Source organism: Dipteris shenzhenensis, chromosome 25 (genome assembly GCF_047967505.1).
Source record: "Dipteris shenzhenensis isolate YYH24624 ecotype China chromosome 25, Dip_SZ_1.0, whole genome shotgun sequence".
NCBI classification, from domain to species: domain Eukaryota; kingdom Viridiplantae; phylum Streptophyta; class Polypodiopsida; order Gleicheniales; family Dipteridaceae; genus Dipteris; species Dipteris shenzhenensis.
In genome coordinates, this window is record NC_141620.1 from 45707674 (window position 1) to 45715183 (window position 7510).

General features: G+C 38.1%; 1 pseudogene; it reads right to left on the reverse strand.

Moving 5' to 3' along the window:
- Positions 1-4967: 4967 nt before the first annotated feature.
- Positions 4968-7300, reverse strand: LOC147885944 (uncharacterized; annotated as a pseudogene).
- Between the last annotated feature and the right edge of the window lie 210 nt (positions 7301-7510).

A 7510-nucleotide genomic window follows, 5' to 3' on the forward strand; every position in this document is an offset into this window, starting at 1 on the left:
CCGTAATCTGAAACTTGGATCCTACCATTTAATGAAAATATCATAAAGATAAAAAAATAAGAACAAACAGAAATATAAACATGAGACACGACACAGGGTCCATCAAGACCCAATCCTCCCTGCAAATGTGAGGGGTAGTGTTTATTATTGCCTTAGTGACATCCAAAGATTTGCTCAACAACTACATGAATAAGACTATGCTCACAAGAGCTCATGACTCATCCTTGGTTGCAACCTAAATAATATATTGTCATGGACTACAACCATATGAAATATTATCCTTCGATCTTGCATCCCCATGTGGCATCTCTGCTGTTGATTTCAAAACTTATTTGCATCGAGAACATGCATCAAAAGAGAGAAATGTTGTAAGAATTCAGGATGAAGTCACATTGATAATATTAGAGTCTAATAGTTTCGAATAAGTACTTTATTGTATAGAATAATATTAGAGTCTAATAGTATCGACTAAGTACTTTATTATATTGAATAAACAATCACCGAGGCTATGTTGACAACATAGGACAGCATCAATTGAGTGCTGCTTTTCAACACTAGGTGCGAGATCTGGGTTTGTAGTTGCTATGAGAATTGCAACTTCATCATCAGAGTAAGTTGTTGTTTCAACATTTGGCTAAAAGTAGTAAGGGTATATTGAACTGTCATCATACAAGATCCATAATGAGGTCGATACATTTTCATTGCTACATTGCATACATATTTTTTCAGTTGCAAATGACCACACTTGAATTGGTCTTTGAAGAAAATTTGAAAGCCATGCAATGACAAATCTATCTCCCCGAAGACCACCACGTGATATTGGAACACTCATTCGTGTAGGATATTTGTTGTGCATTTTAACTCCATGTTGTTCATGTATGAAGATCAAATCCAAATATGTTTTGAAACAGTTTATTACATGCTTGTTATTGTTGTGCAAGTTCGAAACAAAATTTTGGACTTTTATGGTCCGTAGCTGTTCAGAGGTCATCCCATTTTTCAACAAGTACACGATTGCATCAAGTAAACAATCGCTTGCTGTGTAACCATAATGCATGGCATGGCTTAAGTTATGTTTGTGCAAGATGTTATCAATTGATTTGTTTGGGTCCATTGTTATTGTTTTGAATGCCAGGCTTACCTATTTTATTCTTAAAAGAAAAAAAATATGTCAATAAGGTTACCTTTACACTTTTAAATGAATCACTTTGATGTCCTTTTAGAAGCCGTGCATAACTTAGTAAAGAGAATAGAAATAACTAAAACAATAAAGGTTTTATAAATGAGATCTTCTAGACCAGTAGTTTTATGCAAAGTGTTGATGGAAACTTTTCTTTTTTTTTTTGCTTTATTTGACATTTTTTTTCTTTTACAGTCTCAATAAACAACAATCTTTTGACCGACAGGCATAAAGCCCGTTAGGTAGGCATAAAGCCTATTTGGTAGGCATAAAGCCCGTTTGGTAGGCATAAAGCCCTTTCAACAGGCAAACACCAGCTTTTTTGGCAAACTGGATTTTCTAGCAAACGGCTTTTTGGATTATAAATTTTTCCCTTTTTTCCAGGCAATGGCTTCAGTATAGCACACTCGTCCTCAACTTCTAAATTCTACAAGGCACATTCGTCTTTAGGATCTATTATTGGTACATAGGAAACCTATCCATTCCAAGATCATCATCACTTAGGAGTATTAAAAAGTGCACTTAACTGTACATATACTGTGACAGTTAAATCCCAAGCATTATCTAAGGAAGCCCTTTCAAATATATATTGAAGCAGATGGTACCAAAATGCTCTATATAACATAATATTTAATGAAAGAGAACGGGCATATTTATTGACCGGCTTTTTGTGAATCCCATGTTCCATTTGAGCAAACCCCTATCCCATTCCTTCATCTCTTTTCCCTTCCTCTCCCCCCTTCTGTTAGTTCTATCCCTTTCTCTAAATTTGCCCCATCCCCTTTTCTACATTGGTTTTAGAACCCTTTCCTTGGGCTTTGTACCTTTCCCACATTCTTCAACGTTGTCAACGGAGACAGAGCTTGACATCAACAGCAGGTGACAATGGTTCAGGATGATCTAATTGCAACTAAACAAGCAATTTACTTAAAGAGACTATTTGTCAGGCTTCCATAAAATTCAGCACAATGCATGCAGGTTTGTATCATACTTGTACAAAAACAAGTTAGAATTTGTCATCTACAAGTACGCTTTTATGTCTTTCCCGGTCATAGATCATCGAGAATCTTGATATGCGCCTCAGAACATTGTTATGCTCCAATACATCAAGCTGAACTTTGTACACCAATATAACAACTAGTAGTAGTTGTAAAGCATGAATTCAACTAAACCCCCACTCAAAGGTCAATCCAAACGCACTATAAAGATGTTATACAGCATGTACACCTTACCACACCATTCCTAAGACTACAACTCATGTGGTCAATAGTGCTTTCATAAATAAGATAGAGGGTTGCGAATAATGGACACACAGATGTGATCAATAAGCTATGTGTATATTCCATGCCAAGTCTTCTCTAAAACAGTTTCAAAGTCTGGTTGGTGATAGTCTAGCCTCAAAAGGCTTTCCCTTAGCTAAGATTAGAAAACAACTAAACCATAGTTTAAACCATAGTTCATGAAAATCACGTCAGATTGTAAGGTTTCCCATTTGATGCATGTGAGAGGAACTAGAAGACTTCCTTTCTCATTTACAAGAAGCAGCAAAGCCATTAATATATACAGCATTACAAACATTAGTAGTCATCCATTCAAATCTCGCTTCTAAATCACACAAGTAGTTAGCCATATGCCACGTCCAAATTATTACTCAAGCAATTAGCCATATGTGTTCATATATATTGTCATTTGAAAGTCGTTGAACCTTGCCACGTTCAAATGAGTACGCAATAAGTAATCCATAGGTGCCATGGCCAAATGAGTACTCAATAAGTCAACCATATGTGTTCATCGTCAAAGGCATATAAGTATACCTCACCACATAAAGAGCAAAATAAAAGTATTCCTTGCTTGAAGATATAAGGTAAACCAATAAGTAAATACATACCATAAGTTATAAATAAGTTAATCGACAAGGAAGAAACAAACCGCTGGTCTAGCAAGCTGTTCCGCTTAACATGGTTCCAGCTCTGCCTCTTAGTCAATGAGCAAGAAAGTGAACACAGAATCCTCCTCATCAGTCATGTCAATAATGACTTCTCACAAAAAGTTTGAGATAGTCTTTAAGACTTCTGATGATCAAATATGTGGTCTCTGCTCCATTGCTGATTATGACCACATGTTTAGAACTTTTTGATGACTACTCCAAGATTTTTTATATCCAAATACATACACATTAACAAGTCTTGCCTTATTTTTTCCCTGTTTAAACCACAAGGTAGCGCACAAGATCATGTAGCTTTGAACTAAACCCTAAACAATACAAGAAAAGGTGACCATCCGTAAGAATACCACATCTGCTGCTTAAAGAACCAGCAGATGCATGAAGGTGATGCTTTTTTGGGGGGGGGGTATTTTCAAGAGAGCAAACAATATATTACTCGTCTTGCAGTAGCCAACATATGTCCAAAAAACACTGTTATCTAATCAGGTCAACACTAGACGAATCCGGCTCTATTCTAAGCAACGGAAGCTTATATTCATGTTTACACAAGCAAGTATCAAGATTGCCGTGAGAGAGAATAACTTGACCAAAAAATCAGCAACACGGTCCTGCAAACATTTGGATATATTTTATTGCAAATTTTCGAGATGTGCACATGTTTTAGATGGCCAACCATCCACTTTGACTGATACTGGCTTCTATTTGGGTGGACCTTGTTTTCCCCCTTCAGGAGTCAGTGGGAGAGAGATAAAGGGTCCTCTGCAACGGTACAAGAGAGATTGATCTCATTCAATAGGACTTGCGATTGTTCCCTTTTTTTTTTTAATGTCACCACTTGGAATGTCATAGCATTATGATCCACCCCCATGGCTTTTCTGGTCTAAGTCCCTACTGAAGGGCTATGTTGAGGCTATAAAAGTTTCCATCATTGATGCTATGACTAAGAACTACCATGTGAGAGAAGGGTTCCTATAGAAGCTATGGCATTCGCTACTCAAGGAACTGATGTGACTGCTGCTTTTGGAGCTTTATGGGCTCCTGGAACTGATGCTCAAACTACTACATTGGTTGTGTTGGAGATGTCGTGCAAATTGCTCCTAGAATTGGAGGTACCTATGTTGGTGCTAGAAATGGTGCGTGCATTGCATTAACTTGGACTCATGTGAGCAGTCTACCACCTATAGACTTCTTGAGAGATTCTAAGGCATTACAATGGGAGACAAGGCATCGACTTATCACCGAGTTCCACATTAGTGGTGCGATCTTAACTATATCAAAACACGACGTAGAAAATAGATGAGCATATGCAGCAGTACCACCACATCTTGCAGCAGTATTTTCAACATCATATATGATTCACTCTATGCAAGTTCATTGTTTCCACCAGGGGTCTTCTTTTGAGTGGAAGGGGATGTCATGATCCGTGATGTATTTGTAAATGTTGGATGAATGGACACTTGTACAAGGGTATGCCCTTTCGACCAAACACAACCATCCACAAGAACTTCAATCAAGAGCTAGAACTCTTCCAAAGAGGCATATACACTTACCAAGAGGTCAATTATATTTATTACATTGCAATGTACCCTCTCATCAAGGTTGCACCCCTCACAAGAGGTACACACCCCTTCATGCAAGCACCCTTTCATGTGTAGCAGTTCACTCTCTATATAAGACAAGCCTCAATGCATGGATTAGACACTTCAAACATCCTATGCAATATAGATGTTCTTGTTCTCTGCTATCAATACATTCTACTCCTCAACTCACTAATGATATTAGATTACTAGGAGTTCTTACATGACTGGTGAAGTCAGGGGCAGACTACACCTATGAAAGGGCCTAAGGGGACAATTCACGTAGTTCAAACTGCTGAGATTTTGGCTTTCCAAGAGAACATAAAGAAGTCAACATCAGTACATAGTTGCATGCACCCAGACTGAGTTGGTGTTTGATGTGACGCAATCTCCCTCCAAAGTTTCCAATGCATCAGAGTTGGCTACAGCAAGCAACCCTCTTTTTTGAGGTGTGAGAGCATCCTTTTGCAAAAAATAGGGTAGACATTATAATTATGCTACAAGAACTCAACATCGATACTAATTAAGAATCCTAAAAAACTTAGAGAAAAGTAAATAGAGTGTGAGAGCAGTGTGAGCACCTTTATAAAATATGCCATGGCCCAACTTACAACCTTCCTAGTTACTCAACCACACAAATAGACAAGGAAAATACTAACAACATGATAGCATATTTGTATTGGTGACTTGAAATACAAACCTAATAGATAGGAGGAAACTAACCTGGCAAGTCAACTCCCCTTTTTTCTCTTGTTCTAACAATTCTCTTATAGGAAAATAGGCAGCCTATTTACAGAGCTCTGTAAAATCAGAACCATTGTAGCCTTTACACAAGCTTGTCAAGAGCTCAAAAATCAAGGCCATCCTCAACGTTCTCGTCCTTCAAAATGACTTTCAAAATGCTAGCTCATTGTCTAAAATCAGGCATGCCCACCTCGAACGCACGAGGCAGCCGCCTCAAGATTACCTCATATGAGTTGCAGCTAAGACCATAACACGAGCAATCTTGAGGCAATCTTGAGGCAGCCGCCTCAAGATTGCCTCATATGAGTTGCAGCTAAGACCATAACACGAGCATTCTCTACAAACATACACAGTTCCTGTTATAAAGTAACAATTGCAAACTTATTGAAAAACATCTTCCAACATCCAAATGCTGCAATGCCGAGATGAATATGCACCCATGTATGAGATTGCCTCCCAAAAAGATAAACAAAGGTAAAAAAAATACCACAAAAGAGATTTGAGCTACTTGCAACAATGGCAACAAGCTCACCCAAGGTTGCTCAAACACATGTCTAACCATATCCTTCTTACACTAGACCAAAGATGTGCATCCTCTTGAAAGAGAAAAGTGATCAAACAAAGAAAAAAGAGGAAAGGGAAGGGAGAAAATGAATCAGATATAATAAGGGGCCACCTGAGAATTGGGTACAAAACATATAACCAAAATATATCTGATAGAAGCAAGGCATCAAATCACTAAATCAACAGCAGCTTTCAGCAAGAAGGAAAGTATCATGCCAAGATACCATCAATATTACATTGATTCATAACTCTTCAGGATGTATTGAAGGCTTCTATTCACTTGACTTCATATTAGATTGTAAAATCAAAGATTTGACTCAATGTGCAAGAAGAAATATGGAAATGGCTAAAATTCATCCCATTACCACCTACAATTCCAGATATAGCTTGATATTTCAAGCAACCATATGTGCTTCTTCCACAGTTATTCCACAATAATGCTAGTACACGAGCAACAGTACTTATACCAGTAGAAGCAAGAAAATAAGGAACGAAAACAAACGGGAAATAACTACAAAAGAAGACAGGTAAGGTTTAATAGGCAAATGGATGTTCATTAAATCAAGAGCATGCCAAGGTTCAAAACAGAAGCAATAAGTGCAATTGAATCATGGTAGTCATAGATATTGACATTTGGAGTGGAAATGTAGACGATAGACCAATTTTGTATGGAAGGAATTATAGCTTGCCATAATTTTTGACGATCTATAGTGAACCCATCCCATGAAGCCATAAATTCTGTCTTCATATTCGTGACCGCTTCATGCTTTGAAGTCCTACATTGCCGCAAAAAAGTCAACTTCATCTATGAAGATGATAGAGGGTTGGAGCTTGTACGCCATTGTGAAAATAGTGGTCACTGCAAAAAGTGCAATTACTCAATAGTGTTTACATGTTCAGAAGCAAAAATTGCTCAAAAATTAATTGACGAAGAAAGAATCAAACAAGACTTTATGCATTGCATGTTCCCCATACCCAGTTTCTGAGCATCACCAAACCATTTGCTCATGAGTGGCAATTCTGACATTGATAAACACTGCACCAGACTCCTTTGCAATGACTTTGGCAAGTAATGTTTTGTCAGTACCAGGGGGGTCCATTAAGGAGGACTCCTTTCTATGGGCCTAATAGCTTCCCATGCGCGAATAAATTAGGCCGTTGCAATGGAAGTATCACTAATTCGTGCAGAGATTGTTTCACCGTCTCAAACCCACCAATTGTTTCAAAAGTAACATCAATATCATTTGGATTGATGACATCACATGCAATCATATCCTGAAAGCCCACCATAAGCAAAGTAGATAGACTTACACCTTAAAATTCAATAGAATGCACAGCATTAGCAACCCTGATCTAAAAGCCTAGTGTGCAATAGCACCAGCCAACTCACATAGCCTGCACCCCTAGAAAGCTCCAGAAGTGGGGTCGATAGGTTCCAGCGTTTGTAATGTCAGAAGAGGCCGATGATGGTCATGGATTATGCATAGGTATCTCACAGCC